Source organism: Leptinotarsa decemlineata, unplaced genomic scaffold (genome assembly GCF_025532065.1).
Source record: "Leptinotarsa decemlineata unplaced genomic scaffold, Ldec_3_MD MMD2_P_RNA_scaffold_6, whole genome shotgun sequence".
NCBI classification, from domain to species: Eukaryota; Metazoa; Arthropoda; class Insecta; order Coleoptera; family Chrysomelidae; genus Leptinotarsa; species Leptinotarsa decemlineata.
In genome coordinates this window covers 18,825,775-18,851,495 of record NW_027412533.1, presented here as the reverse complement: position 1 = coordinate 18,851,495, position 25,721 = coordinate 18,825,775, and the positions used below count along the sequence as shown (strand labels likewise).

Here is a 25,721-nt window from a genome sequence, read left to right as displayed (position 1 = left end):
TTATTTCCTCCAACTCTTCTCAGTTCTCTAGGTGTGATTTCTCTACACGCTTGTATAATTCTTGCACGGAGATCTTCCTTATTTGTTGGCCTATCCTTATAAACTTTATTTTTCAAGTTTCCCATAAATAAAAATCCAGTGGAGTTAAATCTGGGGATCGTGGTGGCCATAGTGCGGGAGGGCTATTGGGTACTATCCATTTCATAGGTAGATTCCTATTCAACCAAACCCTTTTGTTAAGCCACTATTGTGAACTGGTGAGCCATCTAACTGAAAAATCATGCTGTGTCTCACATCAAAAGGTAGTTCTCCCAACACAACGGAAAATCCATTTCCGAGAAAATCAACGAATAGTCGTCCGTTTAAATTTTGATCGAAAAAAATGGCCCGATAATATTTTCGTTCAGGATACCACACCACACATTAACTTTCTGAGACATTTGGTCTCTACAATTCACCACCCAATTTGGATTTTGTTCAGCCCAAAACCTCATGTTCTGTGAAGATACAACACCATTCGTGGTAAAGGTAGCCTCATCACTGTATAAGATATACTTTAAAAAATTCCTATCATTGAGATAATATCCCTGCATCCATAAACAATACTCCATACGGCGGATTTCATCTCCTTCGTGCAAAGTATGTAAAAATTTGGGTTTGAACACCTCCATATTTTACTGCGGCTCATATTGAGTTGAAGCGATAAGTTTCTCAAACTAATTCTAGGATCAGCTTGATGAGCCGCCAATATCGTATCATCATCAATATGATGTTTTACAATTTTTCTGTCCTTTGTTACTTGGCCGGTGCTCACGAATAGATGATATATTTTATGTACAGTTCCAGGGTGTACAGTTACCTCTAGCGGGTATCTTCTATTAAATTTAGCGGCCGCTTCATGATAAGACCTCACCCTTTCACCAACAATTAAAACAATCTTTACATCTTACATCTTAAAACATCTTTACACTTGGTGCGGTGCGGCCAAGTGTAAAGATGGGCAACACTTGTTTGCCGAAATCAGGAAACAACACAAACGCACGGAGTCAACAACAGGAGGCCAATAGCCAGAAACACGTGTCCGCGGTTTGCCCCCCTTTTTGGAGTGTTGTGTCCACAAATTGTTTAATTTTTGATTAACATCATGCACACTCGATGAAATCTCTATATACAGGGTGTTCCTTAAACACATGCTAATATTCAAGGAGGTAATTCTAAGACCCATTTTAAGGAAAAAACGTCCTATGGACGTATGACCTAAACGCCTTAACTTTTGAGATACAGGGTGGCAAAATTTTCAAAAATAATCAGTTTTTTAATAATAACTGAGATAATTTTGTAGACATCTCTGGCATATTTAGTACATATGTTCCATGCCTCAAGGCGCATTTTCTGATGTACAATTTTCTTAATTTTCTCTGCCAGTGGCGTACGTTCGAGTTTTGAAATGTATATTTTTGGCGAAAAAAATACTACGCCACTGCTTTATCTTGAAATAAAAATTATTTTTAAAATCTCCATACATTTTTGAGCACATTTGATTTGCTGGGTTTTCTTTGTCCGACGCATGGTTTTCGCTCAAAAAATTAAAAATCGCTTTACTTAAGGATGAATTCCTTAAAAATCTGATTCGGTATCGTGCATCGACTGAAAGCAAACTAAGAGATCAGATTTGTTGCGAAATAATTGAGGATCTGAAAGGTATTTGTTTGTTGTCAGATGCATTGTTCTCAATTAAAATTACGTCATAATGCAGCACCGCTTAATAATTTTTGAAAACATAAATTTAGTTATCCTGGAATAAATGACGTGTAGCAGAATTTATTTACTGCACCTCTTGGAAATATGGAGTTTGTCGATATGTAATTTCTTTCAAAGATTAAAAGCAGAAAAAACAGCGTACCCACCATAGCAATAAAAACGAATTCTCTGTATGTACAAACGTCAGTAGCTAATATTGATGTTGGTTTAAAGTAAGGTGTTGGTGTTAAAAACTGTCACAGCGCGTTTTGATTGATTTTGAAGTGTTATTGAAGTTATTTTGGTAGTCCGCTGTTTTTCTGAATATCAGTAAATATGGTAAATTATACGAATGCGGAAATGGCGCAAATGCATTACGTATATGGCCTTGCCGATGGTAATGCAACAGGAGCCAGGCGCATTTATCAGGAAAGATATCCTAATCGTGCCTTACCAGATAGCCGAACCTTTTCAAATATTCATCGTCGACTTGGGGAAACTGGTAGTTTCAAAAAAGGGACTCCGGAAGGTAAACCTCGTGTAGTAAGAACTCCTGAAATTGAGGAAGGCGTGCTGCAAAAAATTGAGGCACATCCTGAGACGAGTACGAGGAAGATCGCTAGAACTCTGGATATTTGTCATCACATTGTTTGGCGTATTTTGGTTGATTTTTTGTTATACCCGTACCATGTTTCAAGAGTGCAGGCATTACTCCCCAGAGATTTTCCACAGCGTGTGAACTTCAGTCAGTGGTATCTACAAAGTATTGCACTAAATCCGCAGTTTGAGACAAAAATTTTGTTCACAGACGAAGCAAATTTTTCTCGGAATGACATTCAAAATTTCCATAACAATCATGTGTGGGCTGAAGAAAATCCCCATGCAATAACCGAAACCCATTTCCAACACCAATTTTCGGTTAATGTATGAGCAGGAATTATAGGTGATCATCTAATAAGCTATTTTTTTCTACCAGGACGCCTTGATGGTCGTTCTTATTTTCACTTTCTCGAAGAAGACTCACCTGGGTTATTGGAAGATATATATATATATATATATATATATATATATATATATATATATATATATATATATATATATATATATATATATATATATATATATAAATAAGTGCTCTTTGATCATTCCCATATTGATTTCAATTCAAGAGCCACCGGTATACAGCTGTTTCAGCCTATAGGACATCGTCAGTACCGGGCAGGCGGTCCTCGATTGAAGACAAAATGAGAAAAAACCAAGAAAGTACTTGATAAAATAGCTGCGTAAACGCAAGCGAAACATAAGTGGACCCACCTGTTGGTGTGACACCCAAGTCAACTTGCCAAGTTTTTATGTCAGTGTTGGTGGTTTGACCAATCAACCGACAACTGCGGTAGTAGAAATTTGGGAAGCTAACCTGAAATGCCATCGGAGAACGAATCTACATGTTTCAAGAAATGATATGAAATCTAGAAAGGTTAATGCAGTCAAGCTGCTAGAAAATAATTCCATGAAAATCAAAAAATAAATAGATAAGTACTCTTTGATCATTCCCATATTGATTTCAATTTAAGAGCCACCGGTAGACAGCTGTTTCAGCCTATTGGGCATCGTCAGTACCGGGCAGGCGGTCCTCGATCAATGCCATAACCTCTTAATTTTATTATAAGAATATTACGATCAATTGTTTTGAACGCCCGCTTCAGATCCAGAAAAACAGCTACTACAAATTTATTGTCATCAACTTCTTTTTTGAACTTAGATAAAGTGAGTTGTAATGCGGATTCACATGAATACTTTTTACGAAATCCAGATTGATTATTCATTAAAATTTCATTTTTTTCAACATGATCAAGTACCTGCTTATAAACAGCTAGTTCAAGAATTTTTTTATTGGTGGTAATGTATTTATAGGTCTATATTCACTGGCCTTGATTGTATTGTTGAATGAGAACTATAGTACTAACTTTTAAAGGATTTGGAATTTTAGAGGTTTGAAGAGTAGTATTTACAAGGTTTAAAATCATATGTCTACATGTTTCAAAAATGAGTTTGAGCATTTTGGAATTTAAGATCTCATGAACATTGTTTTTCTTGTCTAAGGAGTTAACAATTAGGCGTAATTCATTCATTGTTAATATGTGAAACTTGGAAAAACTAGGATATAGATTATAATTATCGAATTTCCAATCTTGAACATTATCTATACTATCAACAATTTGCTGAATACTAGTAATGAAGTAGTAGTTAAATTTGTTTACTATTTCAGTTTTATTATTAACAATATACACCTGATTTGTTAATTAAAATTCTATACAGCTCGGAAAGTTTTGGCAATTCATGTTTATTAGCTTTTTTAATGAAGAAGTATTGTTTTCTATTCTTTTTTAATAAATTTACTACTTCATTTCTCTGTTTCCTAAATTCTTTCCATTCGACATTTTTCTTCAACCTTATAGTTTTAATAAAATCCTTATATATCTGATCACGTTGTTTTATTCAATTATGAATTTCGTTGTCAAACCATGGAATGTTACTTTTATAGTGACAGACTTGAATTGGTGCAACTTTATCGATAACTGATTGACAGTTATTAAGTAATTTGAAATATATGACACTAACATCGGTTGAATTCAAATCCCAATCACATGAAATTGAATCTAGTTTTATTTTATCCAAATTTTGCTCACTAAGGATTCTATAATTTTTGATAGGAGTGTTTCCAGTTCGTTTGTTATTTTTGAGACAAATAGATATCAATGAATGGTCACTTATTTTAGGAGTAGGATGGACAAAACAGTTTGCACAATTATTATTAGTTAGTACATAATCAATTAGAGTTTCACTGTTATTAATAATTCTGGTAGGATCCAGTGCTACTTGATCAATTACATATTGTAAAAACATAGATTTGATTTTTTTCACATAAAAACTGTTATTCAAAAAATCTAAATTAAAATCTCCTACAAGAATCCAACTATTTGCCACTTTTTCAGGAAGTTTTTTCAGTTCTGATACTTCTTTGATTAGGGCTGGTACTTTATAAAAACCACCCTCACACTGTTCACAAAAAAATTTAAGTTTTCTCCTGGTTTTCAACTGCATACATTTTATTTCGGATACTGTTAAGTTTCCACATTCACTGCACAGTAATAGTTTACAACTATCACAAGCAAATAACTGTCCGTTTTTAAACTTTTGATTGCACTTTCCACAAGTTTCCATATTTCAAAAAATTTAGGTCGATTTAAATTTCGAGCTCTAGCCTCCTACGAGGTACTGGACTAGCAGGGACGACACGTGGGTGGCCACGTGGTTCCTTTGTCTGTTTGGGATACGTTCACAAGCACTGGTTATTTATCTGTTTTCACTGTTTAAATTGAATACTTTGGTATTATTTACCCTATAGATGATTGATATACACTAATACTGCTTGATAGTACACTTGAAAGTAAACTTTTACAGTTTAATACCACACTTTCTTTGTTCTAACTAGGAGCGCGTTAGAGACGTCTGTTCTCTTCGGCGGCTGAATACTTGAAAGGTAAGACCTCGTTAGTCCTTAGCTCGCATAAGTTCCTCAACTTCTGAGAGTTGTTCGTATGGGGGCGACAGCTGATTAAGGGAAAAACAGATTCTAAACAGATTTAAACAGATTCACATCAATTTTAAAGTGGATTTTCATCTCCTTCGTATTTCAAGAATTTATTTTATTTAAGGGGTATGTTTGACCCTCTTGGACGGGTCTGAAACGTTTTTTTATACTGAATTTGGAATGTTATGATAGAAATCGTTTGTTTCAATTGCAAAGTGCCTTTTCGTTTCCCTCATATTTCAAGTTTTTTTTTTCATTTCGGGGGTATATTTAACCCTCTTGGACGGGGCTGAAGAGGTTTTCCTGGATACTGAATATGAAATGTAATGATAGTAATCATTGTTATTAATTTCAAACTGGCTTTTAGTTGCCTTCGTATTTCAAGAATTTTTTTCATTTTAGGGGTATGTTTAACCCTCTTGGACGGGTTCGAAGTGTTTTTTCATACTGAATTTGGAATGTAATGATAGAAATAATTTGTTTCAGTTCCTTCATATTTCAAGAATTTTTTTAATTTCGGGGGTGTATTTTACCCTCTTGGACGGGGCCGAAGAGATTTTCCTGGACAGTGAATAGAAAATGTAATGATAGTAATTATTCGTATCAATTTCAAACTGGCTTTTCTTTTCCCTCATATTAAAAAAAAATATTTCGGGAATGTGTTTAACTCTCATGGATGCGTCCCAAGAGATATTCCTTGATAACGAATAAGAAATGTAATGATACAAATCATTCGTATCAATTTCAAAGTGGCTTTACGTTTCCTTCAAACTTCAAGATTTCTTTTATTTCGGGGACATGTTTTACCTTCTGGGCGGGGCTGAAGAGATATTTCTTGACACAGAATATACGGTATGGCTGTTTACTCTCACATGAGGGCATATCATAAACCCAAAAAAACATGAAATCGCCATTGATCTTTCGGTATTTCCGGAAAAAGCTGCTGATTTTGAATGCTAACTTCACACCGGTGGATTTACCGCAGTTATTACTATGACTACCGTAATGAACAGCTTTGTTACTTTCGTCAATTTCGGATAAGAAATCTTCAGCACATGAAAGTGATGAATGAAAACTGTTTTCAAACTCCTCTCTGACTTGAAATTCGTCTGAATTATTTTCTATGCCAACCAAACATTTCATCTCTCATTGAATATCTTGGAATTGAGCCGATGATTTCTCAAAATAACAGTATCTGTTCCTAGAGCGCCCCAAGGACTTTCCTGTAGTACTTGTGTTTTTTCCTTAAAAAAATATTGTCAAACGCGCCTCAATATATTTCCCTCGTATTTTTCTTTGAACTTCTTCCACTGATGATGGAATATGCAATACTAATACTTTACTTGAGTTCATCACCTTGATTATAAAGTATAAATCACCTTTTTCAGGATATTAGTATTTTTTCTTCATAGTATTTCTTGTTAAAAAGACGTGGAGTATACATGCTGACTCACGGTGGATGGCACATTACACGTTCCTGGTGAACCAAGCAACGGATTACTTTGAAAACTCAATAAGAAGCATATTCAGACATTTTCTAACCAACTGAAATATTTTCAACAATATAGTGTTGCCACTTCCATTAGAAAGTAGAAGCAACTTTGATTTTTCAAATAGAACACCCTGTATATAATATTATTTTTGGAATCCACAATTATCCAACAAATCCCAGTCCAGATAATTCCATTTCAAAAAACTTGATCTTCTTGAATGCGTATCAACAACATTTCACAAAATTCAACTTTCTGTTGAGGGTCTTGAGGCTTCATAGCTTGAATTTTGGTGAATTTATATAATCATAATTTTCATGTCTTCGCAATTCTTCTTTTCTTCTGCAGGAGCCAACCGCACATTTGTGACTTCAGTTGATAGATCTTGTTAACACCAGCCACTGCTGGTGGCTCCGTGCATTTGTATGTCTATCTTTTGGTGACCAAGTGTTGCCCATCCTTGCACTTGGCTGCACCATACTGATGATGGGCCAAAAGCCAGAAACACGTGTCTATGCCTGCCTGAGCTTTTCTTGTAATGTGATTGTAAGAAATAAATTGGTATCCCAACATATCAATCGACACAGTTACCAAATTAGTGTGTCGTGATATGATCATGTTTGATTATTTTCAAGGAAAAATCGATTGTTCACATAGTATAAAATTCCGATGGCAAACCGGCCATCGGATGTCTGCTTCCACGTATCCATGTCTGTATCCAGCTGGATACGGGAATGACCAAATCACTAGTGGTTCTGTTATTCTCTGACTGAATTGTATTCCAACGACGGCTCAATCCTAAGGTATGAGTATCCGTGCCGAGAGGATGAATGACACTGGGCCTATCAGCAGCGCCCTCTAGCATCGTAGCATCGCCTTGTAACGGTAATGCGGAGCTCTGCCGTGATTGCCTTTTTTTTCTAGCTACTCATGGGACTTGGACTATGGACAGAGTGAATTTTTGTCGACGAGTCTACAGATGAGATGGATGTCGAGCATACGACTCCAACTGACCTCCCTTTAACTCCAAATTAAGAGCGTGAGCTTCTCAACTCTCCAACTCCTAATCCAATAACTACACCTAAAAAAAGGTTTGGTGGTGCTGCAGCCAGGAAACGACAGTCGTTTCATTAAGAGCGGAGTATCTTACGAAACCGTCTTGCATCAAATTATTGAACAGCTTACGCAGACTATGTTCCAAGTGGAGGAAGCAGGTTTGCAAACGTTTGCACTCAAATGATGATTCACCAAAACCAGAGGCGAAAAAGCCCTGCACGGCTGAGTCTAGGGCATCGCCAGATGAAACTGACGTGCAAAACCCCTCATATGGGAAGGTTGTCGAGGGTATTAAAGTGAAATGATTTTTTGACTACTTCATTAACGGCCAATCAGCTGTAATCTCTTCAGGGGGCTATTTTGTGGGCTGCAGAGGTAATTCCGAATGATGGACCAAAAACAGTATAAAAAACAAAACCGAAATCGAACCCGTGATATTTCGAACTGACATGACAGACCACTTCACACCTTTCATATATATTCCATTGAACAATAACAAATCTGAAAATACAGAAAATGATGTCAGAATTACCAACGTAAATTGTGAAAAATTGAAAAGTTTTCTTATAAATGAAACATGGGATGACGTTCTCATATCAAATGAATCCCAAACAGCGTATCAACTGTTCATCGACAAGTTAAATTATTACATAACAAATTCAAGTGAAGTAAGAATCATAAATAATAAAAAGTATAAAAAAATCAAACCGTGGATTACCTTAGGTCTCATCACATCTATTAAACGCAGGGATCTTATGAAAAAAAAACTAATTAAAAACCACACCGTCGAAAACGAGAGAAACTACAAAGAATTTCGAAATAAACTCAATGCTTTAATTAAAAAAACAAAAAATGAATTTTATCAGCACAAAATAGAGGAAGCTGGAAAAGACAATAAAAAAATATGGAATGTCATAAATGATATAACTGGTCGCAATAAGAAAAAGAACAATATACAAATAGAAGACACACCATTGAAAAATAAAACTGGAAATATGATAACAAGCAACAAAGAAAAAGCCAACATGTTTAATAATTTTTACACCAATCTCGGTATCAATATGTCAGAAAAAATTCCCAAAATGAATTCAGCCAGACACTCCTTAGCAAGAAATGATTCAACCATATATTTAGAACCTGCAACAAAAAATGAAATCATTATTCAGATATCTAAACTGAAAAATAATTGTTCTTCAGGTCCAGACAAACTCTCAGTTAAAACCATAAAATACATTCATGAATTTATCCTATCCCCACTAGTACACATAATTAATCTATGCTTATCAAGTGGAAAAATTCCACAGAAATGGAAAGAGTCTCTCATCACTCCAATTTTCAAATCAGGTGACCGTCGTGAACCAAGTAATTATAGACCAATATCTGTTATAAACAACTTAGCAAAAATATTTGAACAGGTGGTAAAAAAAAGACTGTTGGATTTTTTTCACAAACATAATGTCATCACTGATAGGCAATATGGTTTTGTACAGAACTCAAACACTGAGAATGCTGTAGTGGATTTCCTAGAGGAGACAGTCGGGGCCTTGGACAAATCGATGAAATGCGTTGCAGTATTCCTCGACCTTGCCAAGGCCTTCGACACAGTTTCTCACGAAATTTTACTCAATAAGCTGCACCATTACGGTATACGTGGTCTGTCGGCTGAACTTATGACTGATTACCTAACAAATAGAGTACAACAGGTGAAAGTTGGACAAGAAATAAGTAACGTTTCAAAAGTAAAAATCGGTGTACCACAGGGGACAGTATTAGGACCGATACTGTTCCTTGTGTACATGAATGATATTACAAGAATTAATGGATTTAAAGGACACTATTTTTGTTATGCAGATGATACAGCTCTGATATTCACAGGAGAAACTTGGGAGGAAGTGAAAGAAACTACTGAGACTGACTTGCAAAAAATAGACGACTGGCTAAACTTGAACAAACTCACCCTGAATATTGAAAAAACAAAATTTCTCACATTTACGCCAACAGTCACTACCCAACCAAAAAATATTCTGATACAATTACACATCACAAACTGTCATAAGATCGATTGCACATGTTCCATAGTAAAAAAAGTGGAAAAAATCAAATATTTAGGAGTAGTCTTAGATCAATGCACGCGCTGGTCAGATCACATCACAAATGTTAATAACCGTTTAAGAGTCTTGATGCACAGTTTTTATATCCTGAGAGACGTACTTACCAGAAGAAATCTCCTTTTACTTTACAATTCCCTAGCTGAATCTGTAATGACCTACTGTATCACAGCATGGGGTGGGGCCTTCAATACTACACTTGATTCTCTGCAAAAAACACAAAATATTCTTCTAAGAATTATTCTGAAAAAAAATAAACGCTATTCCACTGACATGTTATACCAAGAATCACAGGTCTTGAATATAAAACTGTTATTTACTCACCAGTGTTTAAAAAGAATGTACATCAGACACGAAACATCTAACCAGAGAAAAACTGGAATAACCAGATCCACTAGTAATTTGAATCTCAGTATACAATTTTTCAGAAAATCTTTAACGCAAAGATCTTTCTTTTTCTTCGGCCCTAAATTCTTCAACTGCATTCCGATTGAATTGAAATGTATTCGAAAACTAAAACAATTCAAAAAAGAAACAAAGAAATATATTCTACAATTTTCAAACAAATTTTATAACATAATGAATAATAATTTAGTATGAACCTTACCTTTAAAAACTATCTGTTCTCCTCTGTAACTGACCTTGCTTGAAACGGTTTGGAATCCTCACCATTTGCAACTTATATTATATAATTGTTTGTTATTCTTTAAAAAAAATCATTGAATCTATCATGTTAATTTTTCTACTAATTTTTTTCTCTACTCTTAGTTATTATCATAAAATGTACACTTTTTTAGAAAGTCTATAGATCTAGTACATGGCAGAACAGATAAACATATCTAGGCCAAGTTACTGGATCTGAGACTTTTGAAAAACACGATATATTACATGTAAATATATAAACTGTACTTCAATATATCAATATATCAATATCAATATCAATATCTACAATTACAGAGCTGCGCTTTTCAGTCTGGATGGTAACAGGTCGTGTGTGAGGATCAGGTCAGCGCCGACGGGCTTGCGTGTGTAGTTGATACCCTGCAACCATGAGGACGCTTCTCTAAAATGCGTCACACTGACTGTATTTCAAAAGGAAATTTACGCTACTGAGTTGTGTGAGGAGAGATTGGAAAAATCCAACCCCATACACAAGTCAATAAAAATATTCTCGGGCAGTCAAGCGGCTTTGAAAGCTCTTGGCTCCTACCGAGCAACGTCTGAATTGATAACAAATTGCCAAAAACGACTCTCCTCAATAGGGAGACTTAACAGATTGTCTTTGGACTGGATTCCTGGCCATACTGGCCTGAAAGGCAATGTGGCTGCTGACTCCCTTGCAAAGGAGGGTTCTGCTGCAGCTTCATTGAATCAGAACCTATCATTGGCATCGCTTTAGGCTTTGCCAAACAAACATTGAACACCTGGATGGCAAGAAGATTTATGGACTCCTCCAGAATTGGCTCACTCCAAGACGTTTAGTCATCCTTCGAAACTTGATAACAAACGATTGTTGGACTACTGTAGAGATGAACTACGATGTTTGACATGCCTTCTTATGGCCACTGTCATATGAATCATCATATGCAGAGATTCGGACTGTCGGAAGACAGTGTGTGTCGCCTCTGTTTGGAAAATGATAAAACAGCACAGCATATACTTCGTGTCTGCTCCGCTAGAGACCAAATCAGGTTTTCAGAGTTTGGCAGAGCCATACTCTTATCATCTGACCTGAAAGACCACTCACCATACGAACTAATCGGCTTTGTTAGGAAGTAAGTTTCATTTGGTCGAGTGTGAATAGGTATGAGCCACAATAAACCCTTGCGGGTTATGGTGGATCGTCGAATAGACCCACTCACCTTTGACATAACCTAACCTAATCTAACCTAGCATAAAATTCCACTTGGTTACTGTCATCCCAAGCGCCCAAATGAAAAGGTTAGATGACTCCCAAAGATTGACCAAATATTTTTCCATAAACCTATTTATATGATTATAAAATGAACAGCTTCAAAGAGGAAGAAATTCAAAATGGCAAAAACTAGAGCTTGTTTCGTGCTCAAACAAATATTGAAGGGTTTGACCATGCAACAATGATGCATTAACTGAAATTAATAGATTGACGAACATGTCCAGCAATAAATGAAACATCAATAGTGAAATTTTTCAAACAATATTGTATCAGTATGCTTCAAACAGAAGTACATAAACTTCAAATCTAATAAAACTCAGTAATTCATGAATAAATATAAAAAAATGTTCGTTAGATTTACCTCGGAACGAAAAATTGTCTTTTCAAAAAAGTGTTCATTTTGTAAAAGTACAATGAAAGATGACTTTCTTTAGCAAGAGTTACAATCAAAATGAATAAAATATAGTTCAAATAGTGACGGACTCATTTTTGTCTGGATGAAACAATTTCATTTTCCGGGATTTTTCCTTCTTTGTTTTCATGGGGCGAAACCATTCGAGTATGGTACCAGTTTCGTTCTTTTTTCTCATCCGTATCAATCAGAATCAATACCGAAGATCAACATTTTATTGGTGTTATCGGCTACATCTATCTTTTTGACAACTTTCCTGCCAAGTTGTGGAGTTTGAACATTTCGTCTAAGTTGAGCTTGGAGAAATTTTGTGTTTCGCATACATTTGGGATTTCCACATCGTTTATTTGAATTTTTGGCAGAATCAGAGGTTTTTCTTTTTTGATTTTCATGTTGTTGAAGAACGTCTTGTGGGTTATCTGAACTTACATGCTTTGGGAATTTTGACGAGTACGGAGGTGTTTATTTTGATATATCGATCAGCTCTGACTTAGAGAAAATTCTTTCTTTTCATACGGGGATGATCAGTACTTCCTCTTCGGTTATGGATTCGCCTACGTTGATTGGAACGGGTTGGCAATTTTTTGTGATATTTCCTTCAATCAGCTGGGTTATACACTGGTCCTGTGGGTAGTAGTTTTAAAAACAGAAAAATGTTTCTCCCAATAATGGACACATGTTCGATTCGAATTGATTTTTCGAAGCAGCTCGTGCCAAATAGGGATATTTGAGGATGAAAATATAGGTGGTTTTTGGATGATGGGTAAAATCAATTTTGTGTTCGAAAATGTAACTTATGTGCCAAAGAATTGATAGTATGACAAAATATTTTCGAATATTGGAATTTCGCTTTCATCGTAAATTTGGCTCAAGTATTTTATCATTTCTTTCAGATCTGAACTGGATACAATTGAATTATGCAAGGCGTTCAATTTTGCGAATGGCAGTTCAAAATTATTTTTTAAAGTACACCTTGAAAACTGATATAATCTTCGAGAACGACAATGGTTTTTTGAATCGCAACCATGAATATTTTGAGCTGTTTTCGAGCGCTTCTTGATTTGAATTGAGCGTTCGAATAGTTCTATTACAATGATTGATCAGTTGTTTTGATAGAGAGGTTTGCAGATCCGATTCGTGAATGATATTCTCTTGATATTTTTTCTAGTATTGCAATAGTTTGATCGTAACGCTTTCCGTCACCAATAGTAGATGAACAAGGCGGGTTCTGGCGCGAAATCCTATGTATTTTCTTATGAAGCTAAACTTTTTGCAATTTTTGATTCAAACAGGAGTGGGGGAAACGTGTGACGTCATCGACGCAGGATGGAACGAGTATCGTAGCGATTCAAGCATGGAAGTCGACCCCCTTGCCCTCGCCCCCCTTAGTACTCCACATCACTGCTCAGGCCCTCTTGAGACTCCGCCTCAGCGCTCAGACGTCCTTGTCACGTGATTTTATTTAAAAAAAGTTTATAGTTATGAGATTCGAACCTGGATCGTCCGCGTGGTAGACATTGTCCTTAGCCTCCACACCATCGTGAGATATTGAAGGGTATTTATAGCGTTAGTTTTGTCGGGACTGACATTGACTCATTCATTATACTTGACAGCATTTTTATTTTTGATTTCCGTAAAATGTAATCGTCATTATCATATTGAAGATTTGGGAAATAATTAATATTTCATGTAAAGATGTGTATGTGTGTGTAAGAGCGAGAGACGCGTGTGACGTGCAAGCAGGTGTTGCCAGTTGTACAATAAATCAATGTTTATGGAGTAATGTAGCGTTGCCGGTTTGAAAATTAAGTTATAGAACACACAGAGTCATCTATGAGTCACTAGCTGAACTATCTATTGGTTGAAGAAGGACACTGTAAACATTGGACTCATAAGACTTCATCTGTCAAATGTCAATACATGCCAGCATGGCAGGTTCGGCGTTGCCAGTTGTACAACAAATCATTGTTTATGGGTCAATGGTTGCCGGTTTTGGAATTAATCGTGAACGACTCGATGAAAATTGGAAGCGCGAAAGTGATATATTAATAATAATGAATCAGATTTAAGAAAAACATTACAGATTAATGAGGCTGTATCGTTTCAAAGTGTGATCCCTCAATGTTACAAGGTATCTCAAAATACATCATTGAAAACAAACATGGCGTTGAAGTGTACAGGGTGCATCAAAATACATCATTTGAGAAAAAACATAACAGTTCCACGAGGCTGTAAGTTTTCAACGTGCGATCCCCCAATGTGTACAAGGTATCTCAAAATACATCATTGAAAAACAAATATGACGTCGAAGTGTACAGGGTGCGTCAAAATATATCATTTAAGGAAAAAAACATGTCGGTTCAAAATATGATATTAATGTGTATACAGGGCGTTTCAAAATACATCATTTAAGGAAAAAAAACATATCGATTCAACAGAAGTCTAGCGTTCCAACATGTCGGAAGTCTCGTATCTTTGTTAATCAAGTTAGCATCATAAGGAGAAGAAGGAGATCCAAAAGCGTCGAGGAGTTACGTATTGTGGAGTTAACATTCGGAAATGGGGAAAGCGACCGTTTTACAAACGTTTCGACTGTTTTGCGTGCCACCGTTTTGCGTGCGACCGTTTTCCGTGCGTTTTCGATCGTTTTTCGTGGGTTTTCGATCATTTTTCGTGCGTTTTCGACCATTTTCCGTGCGTTTACGGTCGTTTTCCGTGCGTTCATTCGTTATCGTTTCATCGTTATTGTTGTAACGGTTTTTCGTGTTTCAATATGACAGTCATTTATCATTTAACGCGTTTCGCTAACCAAGTTAGCATCATCAGGAAATGACTAACGTCCATGTTTTATCGTATGAAGATTCATTTTGCGAATTTTCAGACTCTTGAACGGAACCTTGTGGAACACCCAACCTAACTTCTGTTACAGAGTAGTGTCGGTCAGCCAATCAGAATGGAGAAATCAAATATCGCTCGATTGATTGTGCTAGATGAAATTGAATTGGAGAATAAGGGTCGAATAATAATAATAATAGTGATAAAACATTAAAAGCTTGAAAGTGACGTAGTCAGCGTGGCGTGTGTGAGGATTTGTGGAAATGAATGAGTTATTACAAAAAATAATAGCGCAACTGTCAGAAGGGCACTGAGTTGTATATTCACTAATAATGATCGGATCCTCGCATACAGCACGTCAAAAGAAAGGATAAGAAATGGAGAATTCATCGACAGAGAAAAAACAAATATGGCGTAATGAATATAATATCCAACGCCTAATGTGAAATAACATAGGAAGAATTGCAAATTCAACAAACTTGTAATTAAAAAATGTTGGGTTATGAACAACTATAAGTTTATTCCAATTGCAGAAGCTTGATTCAAAACGCAGAATTTATTGACAAAGAAAATAAAAAATCATTGGATACTGAAACATATGATATATTTGGATTCCTTAGGGTGAGAAGATTTCGAATCCATCAAAAAACGACCACTTCCGGTTTCCACTTCCGGTCCTCCGATTTCGATGATTTCAACATCAATGGATTCGTTTAGATGTCATGAAACATAATTAATCATTTTACGAAGTCAAAAGGGCCTTATAACCTATTTTCATTATACTAGCAGCAACAGACCGATGTGGGTACTCATTTCAAATGATTTCATTTGTAGATTATGAAAAGTATGATATACAGCGCCCAATGTGAAATAGCATAGAAAGAATTGCACATTTAATGAAAATCATTGAACATATTTGAAATTAAAAGTTGTTGGGTTATGAACAACTACGAGTGTAATGTAATTGCAAAAGTTTTATTCAAAACACATAATTTGTTGATTAAAAAAATGGAAAAATCATCGTATACTGAAACATATGGTATTTTTGGATTCCTTAGGGTGAGAAGGTTTCGAATCCGTCAAAAACAGGTCACTTCCGGTTTTCACTTCCGGTCGTCCGATTCCGATGATTTTGACATCAATGGATTCGTTTAGATGTCAAAAAACATAGTTAATCATTTCACGAAGCCAAAAGGACCTCATAACCTATTTTCGCTACACATTAAATCATTTGAAATGAGTACCCACACCGACCTGTTGCGACTAGTATAGCGAAAATAGGTTATGAGGTCCTTTTGGCTTCGTAAAATGATTAACTATGTTTTTTGATATCTAAACGAATCCATTGATGTCAAAATCATCGGAATCGGACGACCGGAAGTGAAAACCGGAAGTGACCTGTTTTTGACGGATTCGAAACCTTCTCACCCTAAGGAATCCAAAAATACCATATGTTTCAGTATACGAAGATTTTTCCATTTTTTTAATCAACAAATTATGTGTTTTGAATAAAACTTTTGCAATTACATTACACTCGTAGTTGTTCATAACCCAACAACTTTCAATTTCAAATATGTTCAATGATTTTCTTTAAATGTGCAATTCTTTCTATGCTATTCCACATTGGGCGCTGTATATCATACTTTTCATAATCTACAAATGAAATCATTTGAAATGAGTACCCACATCGGTCTGTTGCTGCTAGTATAATGAAAATAGGTTATAAGGCCCTTTTGACTCCGTAAAATGATTAATTATGTTTCATGACATCTAAACGAATCCATTGATGTTGAAATTATCGAAATCGGAGGACCGGAAGTGGAAACCGGAAGTGGTCGTTTTTTGATGGATTCGAAATCTTCTCACCCTAAGGAATCCAAATATATCATATGTTTCAGTATCCAATGATTTTTTCATTTTCTTTGTCAATAAATTCTGCGTTTTGAATCAAGCTTCTGCAATTGGAATAAACTTATAGTTGTTCATAACCCAACATTTTTTAATTACAAGTTTGTTGAATTCGCAATTCTTCCTATGTTATTTCACATTAGGCGTTGGATATATTATATTCATTACACCATATTTGTTTTTTCTCTGTCGATGAATTCTCCATTTCTTACCCTTTCTTTTGACGTGCTGTATGCGAGGATCCGATCATTATTAGTGAATATACAACTCAGTGCCCTTCTGACAGTTGCGCTATTATTTTTTGTAATAACTCATTCATTTCCACAAATCCTCACACACGCCACGCTCACTACGTCACTTTCAAGCTTTTAATGTTTTATCACTATTATTATTATTATTCGACCCTTATTCTCCAGTTCAATTTCATCTAGCACAATCAATCGAGCGATATTTGATTTCTCCATTCTGATTGGCTGACCGACACTACTCTGTAACAGAAGTTAGGTTGGCTGTTCCACAAGGTTCCGTTCAAGAGTCTGAAAATTCGCAAAATGAATCTTCATACGATAAAGCATGGACGTTAGTAATTTCCTGATGATGCTAACTTGGTTAGCGAAACGCGTTAAATGATAAATGACTGTCATAGTGAAACAGGAAAAACCGTTACGACAATAACGATGAAACGATAACGAATGAACGCACGGAAAACGACCGTAAACGCACGGAAAATGGTCGAAAACGCACGAAAAATGATCTAAAACGCACGAAAAACGATCGAAAACGCACAGAAAACGGTCGCACGCAAAACGGTGGCACGCAAATAGTCGAAACGTTTGTAAAACGGTCGCTTTCCCCATTTCCGAATGTTAACTCCACAATACGTAACTCCTCGACACTTTTGGATCTCCTTCTCATCCTTATGATGCTAACTTGGTTAACAAAGATACGAGACTTCCGACATGTTGGAACGCTAGACTTCTGTTGAATCGATATGTTTTTTTTTCTTAAATGATGTATTTTGAAACGCCCTGTATACACATTAATATCATATTTTGAACCGACATGTTTTTTTCCTTAAATGATATATTTTGACGCACCCTGTACACTTCGATGTCATATTTGTTTTTCAATGATGTATTTTGAGATACCTTGTACACATTGAGGGATCGCACGTTGAAAACTTACAGCCTCGTGAAACTGTTATGTTTTTTCTCAAATGATGTATTTTGACGCACCCTGTACACTTCAACGCCATGTTTGTTTTCAATGATGTATTTTGAGATACCTTGTAACATTGAGGGATCACACTTTGAAACGATACAGCCTCATTAATCTGTAATGTTTTTCTTAAATCTGATTCATTATTATTAATATATCACTTTCGCGCTTCCAATTTTCATCGAGTCGTTCACGATTAATTCCAAAACCGGCAACCATTGCCCCATAAACAATGATTTATTGTACAACTGGCAACGCCGAACCTGCCATGCTGGCATGTATTGACATTTGACAGATGCAGTCTTATGAGTCTAGTGTTTACAGTGTCCTTCAACCAATAGATAGTTCAGCTAGTGACTCATAGATGACTCTGTGTGTTCTATAACTTAATTTTCAAACCGGCAACGCTACATTACTCCATAAATATTGATTTATTGTACAACTGGCAACAGCTGCTTGCACGTCACACGCGTCTCTCGCTCTTACACACACATACCCATCTTTACATGAAATATTAATTATTTCCCAAATCTTCAATATGATAATGACGATTACATTCTACGGAAATAACAAATAAAAATGCTGTCAAGTATAATGAACGAGTCAATTTCAGTCCCGACAAAACTAACGCTATAAATACCCAACATTCGCAATTAACTTCAATATCTCACGATGGTGTGGAGGCTAAGGACAATGTCTACCACGCGGACGATCCAGGTTCGAATCTCATAACTATAAACTTTTTTAATTAAAATCACGTGACAAGGAGGTCTGAGCGCTGAGGCGGAGTCTCAAGAGGGCCTGAGCGGTGATGTGGAGTACTAAGGGGGGCGACGGCAAGGGGGTCGACTTCCATGCTTGAATCGCTACGATACTCGTTTCATCCTGCGTCGATGACGTCAATTACGTACTTTAAAGAACGAAGACCGTTTTTAAAAAGACGAAATATTTTTATTTGGACAAGTTGTTCGAACAAAAGTTACATCAAGACTGAATTTTTAATAATGTAATATAAATGGTGAGAAATTATAATGTTGGCTTTTCCTGGAATGCCGGCTATTTGATACTGCAGCGTCGGCGCTCCTTGGCCGGGTCGTAGACCTAGTCGGCTGGTTGAACGTACTTATTCGGTACGTAACTCCTCCCTCCTAAGATGAAGTTTTGGATGGGACAAACAAAACTTCTGGAGACTGTTGGGGTTCTGCGGCATCCTTGGTATTTTTCTTGCATCTTCTGAACTTGTTCAGACAAATATAAATGATCCCTATAATGGCGAATATATATATAAGGGAATCGTCCAGGGGTGGTGGCTGGAAGAAGTTGAACCTGTTAAGTCTAGGGGTTGAAGTCTATTTCCTTGGAGTTGCACTTCACGTAGTTCGTCAAGTGAGATATCGTCGACTTGGAGTTTGGTTTTTTCGATTTTCTGTTTTCTGTTTTCTGTATTGTAATTTCAGGAAGAAATAACGGTTTTCCCTTGGTTTCTCCCTTCTCGTTGGTGTATCCATGTCCGGAGGTTTCGATGCTGCATTGGTATGGGATTTCGATGAGAAAGGATCCTTTCAGCATCACGAAGTCGGTTTCGTCACATCGGGTTTGGACTTTTTCTTGTTGAGGGAATATGGCGATATAATTCGATTCGCTGACTTCCTCGATTAAGGGCTTGTTCACCACTATGGTTGCTGTTTGGCATACGGCTTCGTTATATTTTACTTGTAAAATTGAAAAACTACAATCGCTTTCCTGGGTTCCATCTATCAGGTAGTTGTTCGGGCACAGGTAGTTCGGGTTCAGATAACGACATGGTCCAGAGTCGTATTGGAACATATCATTACTCATTGTGAAAAAGGAGTTTTTTGGAATAATTGTGGTAAAATTCTGAGTGGGTATTGAATAAAGGTGGTAATGTGAGAAGGTTTCGGGATGCACAAGAGGGATATGCAATGCAAAAATTAGTTTTGTATTCGAAAAATATGCGTCAACAGGTGTTATATCATATTGTTTATAGCTGTCCTCGATTTCTGAATATACCAATTGATCTTTAGAATGATACTTCAGAAGCGAATCGAGTATTGATTTTATATCGTCGATAGATATTATACTATGATGTAAGGTGCCAAGTTTAGCGAAAGAAATGGCGTTTTCAATATTGGTGAGAATTGAAAGTAGTGTATCCAAGTTGAATTTTATTTGTGTATATGTATCTAATAAGGATAAAAAAATGTGTGCTATTATTGTTAAGCTCTTCGATACTTTCTTTGATCACATTCTGATTATGAATCATGAGTGAAAATGTTTTATTGTTATTTTCAAGTACTCTGTGAGTCAATGATATTTGTTGATTCAGAGAATGAACAATTTGATTTTCGTTATTTTGTAATTTTTCAATAGCTGCGTCGTAACGCTGGGCATCTTCCTGATCTAAGTTACCGGAAACAAATTTGACAATATTTCCAAGTCCATTGATCAACCCTCGTTTTTTTCGAATCGCTAAGGGGTAGATTGATTGTAGTTTTTCTTTAACTGATTTCAATTGGAAGTCTATATGTTGTTCGGTGTATTGATGTAAGGATGTAAGGTAGGTTGAACTGAGGTCTTTCTGATTCATGAGTGATGATTTTATTGCGTTATAATGTCAGTCAGTTCTCCGATTTCTTCTGAAATTGGCTTGAAATCAATATAATGAAGAAAGGTGTGTGTGGCTACTCTAATTTTTGCTGTCCCTAGTAGAAAGGGCAGGTTCCCTGGGTTGTCCTTCAGGTTCGTTATTTGTACGTTCTTTGATGATGTTAGGTGGATTATCGTCAAGAGTAGGAGGGTCCTGTAACAAATTCGACTTTGTTACGATTTTTTGGGGTTTTTTGAAAATGTTTTTGTAGTAGGTATTACGTTTTGTTTTTAGTTTCAGTCCTTGATCGGTGACAACAGTTTCTTTTATGAATGAAACGTTCAGTTTTTTCCCACGAGTTTTTACGTTATGTCGATAAACTTCGCCATCTTCAGGATAGCTGACCGGATTTTCGCGAGTGAGATTTTGTTTTTCTATTATCTTCTCTTTTTGTTGTTGGGAAGTCTCGTGAATGTAATTGAAAATCAATTGAGTTCTGTCTTTGTGTTCCTGAATATAATTATTTAGAATTTCGTGGTTTATATCTATATCAAATGGATCCTTTGTATTGATATGTCCACTCACAATATCTATTGGTTTTTTGTTTTGTTAAGGAATGTATGGAGTAGTTATATCCAAAAATAGCATAAAGCATTAGGCTCGTTACTTCAGAACGGGGATTTTCAATTTTCAAAACCCTCAAATGCTCAAGAAAGGTTGAATGAAGGCGCTCTACGGGGGCGTTACTAGTTGAGTTTTTTGGGGTGATGAAATGAATGTCAATTTTGTGAAGTTTTGTGAAGTCAGTCAAAGTAGAGTTTTTGAATTCTGTTCCACTATCGGCTATGATTTTTAGTGGTAGTCCGTGGAACGACATGAATGTGATGAGACTTTCGACAATAGAGGAAGCGTTTGCGGATGTAAGAGGAAAAGCCTGTGCATATTTAGAAAAAGTATCTATTATCGTAAGGAATTTTTGACCGTTGGCTTGAAAAACATCGATATGAACGATTTCAAATGGTTTTTTGGGTGTTGGTGTTTGAAAATTTATTTTTGGTGAGTTTCTATCATATTTAGATATTTGACATACTTCGCATTTGTTGATATAATTCCTGACATGATTAGCAAGGTTGGGCCAATAGTACTTTTTCTTAATTTATTGTATGGTTTCTTGAATTCCGCGATGGTTTGTTTTTGTTTCATGATTATAGACTAATAGTTCTTTCTGTCTGTCATCGTTTGTTATATTTTCAAGTTTCAAATTGCATTTAATTAATTTGAATGTGTGGTTTTTGAAAGTTTGCGTCATTAGAGTGCAAAGGTTTTCGTACATTTTGTTCGATTCGTCATCATTGAAATAAAATGCATAAGTTTTTCTAGGCTGACCAAAATCACTGAAAAATGTTATGATTGGAGAAAGGTCATCGTTTACTATGTATATGTTCCATATTTTTTTAAAGTTTGGTTTCCATAGCGTTTTTCTGGTTGTTTTTCTAGGCAAGGTTGATTTTGATATGTGGATTTGATTTTGAAAGACATTGATAGGTGATTCACTTGGGTTGATTTCTTGTACGGGATTTTCAGCATTTGTATGTACAGTTACATTATTTTCTTCGGGTTCATCAGGTTCCTCGGGGTTTGAAATCAATTCTTGAATCTTATTTTCTTGTACTGAGCTCGATGTGTCGGTTTCTACTCCGATTTTGGCTTCGTTCGGGGTTTCGTCAAGGTTGTTAGATAATGAGATGTTGTCTTGTTCTGGGTGTTTCTGTGTAATGTTGAATTTTTTCATATATTGTAAAAACGGGGAGGTTTCTTCAATATCTTCTAGATTTGTCCTCGCACTGCATGGCTGTGGTTCTACTTCATTGGCGTGGATTTCAATTCTTGAGAGGGCGTCTGCATTGGTGTTTTTTTTTTCCTTTTTTGTACATAATTTGATAGTCAAACTCTTCTAATTTCAACTTCCAACGGACGAGTCTTGAATTTGGTTCTTTTAAAGACATCAGCCATTGAAGTGGTTTGTGGTCAGTATAATTAAAAAATTTTCTACCAAAAATGTAGGGCCGGAAATACTTCGTGGCCCATACAATAGCCAAAAGTTCTTTTTCTATTGTGCTATAGTTATGCTTCGCGTCGTTCAGTGTCCTAGATGTATATGCAACGGGATGGTCAGAACCAATAGGGCCCTGTGATAAAATAACACCAATTGCCGAATTTGAAGCGTCTGTAGTAAGGTTAAAAGGCTTGTCAAAGTCTGGGTACTGTAATATTGGGTCATTTGTCAGAAGAGTTTTGCAATGGTTGAAAGCTTTGATGAAATTTCCATCATGCTTGATTGTGGCGCCTTTTTTCAGACAAAGTGTAAATGGTCTTGTAATTTTGGCAAAGTCTTTAATAAATTTACGGTAGTATCCCAAAAGTCCAAGAAATGATTTTATTTGTTTCGTAGTTGTTGGGATGGGATATTGCATAATAGCTTTGATTTTATCCGGATTTGGTTTAACACCTTCTGATGTTACAATGTGCCCGAGAAAAGAAACTTCTTTCTTGAGAAATTCTGATTTGTCAACTTGAATTTTCAAGTTTGTTTCGCGTAGCCTCTGAAAAATTTTTTCAGGTTGATTATATGTTCTTGTAAGGATGTTGAGTATACAATAATATCATCCATGTACACTAAACATATATCATTCTGGAGACCTTTCAAAACGTCGTCCATCACCCTACTAAGGGTTTCGCAACCCGAACGGTACCCTCAGGTACTCGTAATGGCCATTCTCGACATTGAAGGCTGTTTTTTGAATATCTTCTGGGGCCATCTCTATTTGATGGAAACCACTTGCCAAATCTAATGTAGAGAAATACTTGCACCTGCCCAGTTTATCCAATACATCGCTTATATTTGGCAGCGAATACCGGTCTTCAATGGTTTTCTCATTGACTTTCCGGTAGTCCACCACAATCCTCCATTTCTTTTTCCCACTGGCGTCCGGTTTTTTGGGTACTACCCAAATAGGTGAAGACCAGGGCGAATTACTAGGTCGGATAATATTTTGATCTAGCATTGAATTTATCTGTTTCGCAACTTCTGCCTTATGGATAAAGGGATATCTGTAAGATTTAGTGTATACAGGAAGCTCATCTTTCGTTTTTATTTGATGTTTGACTATATTTGTGAAAGTAAGCTTTTCTCCTTCACGGTGAAAAATATCTGAATATTTTTGGCATAATTTGACAATGTGCAGTTTTTCCTCATTATTCATATGCTCAGTTCGAATGAGATGTCGGATGTCATGTTCGTCTGTTTGTAAGGGGTCAATATCTGCATGGTAAAGTTCATAGTTTTGAACAGGAAATGAATATGTATTAAGTGGCTCAAACAATTCAATTTCACAATTTTGATCGTTCGGATTTTCTAGCTCTACCATAGCGTATCCGTTATTGGCTCTAGTTAGTGTTTCTCTGATGAAACATCCATTGATTTTTGTAGGGGGTACGATTATATCACCTGATAATTGATTCACAGGGATTTTTATTTTGGTCCCTGTGTTTGGTTCCAGTTCGACAAAAAATAATAGCTTTTTCTGGGTCTCATAGTACTGAATGTAGAGTTGAGAATTTGGAGTATATAAAATTGAATTTGAGAAATCGATTTTGGCATTCATTTCTTTAAGTATATCTAACCCGATCAATCCATCGAAATATTGATGAAATTTAAATAAATGAAACTTCAATTTTTGCTCTGAGTTGAACTCTTCGAAAGATGGAATGCTAGCACAATAATCACGCTGTGATTGTTGAAAAACTGATGTAACTACGGAGGGTTCTTTAAAAATATTTTCAGAGTAATACATTTTTGCAATTTCGGGATTCAGGAAAGATTTGGTTGCTCCCGTATCTATCAAAAGTTTCATAGGTGGATTTTCGATTTAAATGTAAGGTAATTCTTTTTTGTCATATATGGTATTGAGGTCGATTATGTTTCGCTTGAGTTTGGCCACGTTTCGTGAAAATTTTGATCGTCAGTCTCGTCATAATAGGAGAATTGTTCAGTTTCGTCAACGTATTGTTCGTTTGAAAACTCTCCCTGTGGAAAATCACATGTTTCATAGTCTTTATCGTATTCAATATTAAGAAGTTCTTCGAAGACGAAGTTACGTCTCTGATTTGGATTATTCCGGAAGTGATTTCGAATGGGTTGTTGAAAGGAAGGTCTATTTTTCGAAAAATTCTGGGTACTGACATGCTCATCGGGGTTGGTTGGGAAGTGGATGGCCCATTGTTGGGTTTCCAAACATTTCGCGGTGCTCCGAATACTTGGCTGATGGTGAAGTATTTTTTTTGGGGCACATTTTGACGGGGTTGTATTTGAATTGGTCCTCTAGGAAATTGAGGTTGGTTAGAAAAATTTTGATTCTGTTGCAGTTGTCGAGGAATATTTTGTTGCATTTGGGGTCTGTTCGGCTGAAAATTCTGAGACTGTTGAACAAAATTGAAATTTTGGGGATTTGATATGGTTGGTGACTTTTGAGGGGTGAAATTATTGAATTGAGATTTTTGTAAATACCGAAAGTTGTTATCTTCGATGATATATTGTTGTGATTCAGCTAAATTATTCGGTCTCATTGATCTGATCATTGAACTTTGGAGTTCTCTCAAACCAACAAATAATGTATGCAATGCATGTGAATCATAGAGTAATTTTTTGCTTATTTTCACTTGCTTGTTTACCTCGTGTAAAATAACATAGTTATGAAGAAGATTGAGCATAGAAACAACTCTTGAAAAAAAATTTTGTGAATTTTCATTTGGATTTTGTCTCAAGGAGCCTAAATC

The 25,721-nt window shown here is 36.0% G+C and overlaps 1 protein-coding gene and 1 long non-coding RNA gene across 2 annotated transcripts in view; both read right to left on the bottom strand.

Annotated features, from left to right (window-relative positions):
• LOC141480190 (gastric triacylglycerol lipase-like) overlaps window positions 1-25,721 on the bottom strand; it is a 123,165-nt gene that overhangs the window by 12,719 nt on the left and 84,725 nt on the right. The window lies entirely within an intron of this gene.
• LOC141480188 (uncharacterized) lies at window positions 8,294-10,924 on the bottom strand. The gene is made up of 3 exons (XR_012464225.1): window positions 10,314-10,924; window positions 10,097-10,196; window positions 8,294-9,018 (listed from the first exon to the last, which is right to left on the bottom strand). It is a non-coding gene; the product is annotated as an uncharacterized lncRNA (long non-coding RNA).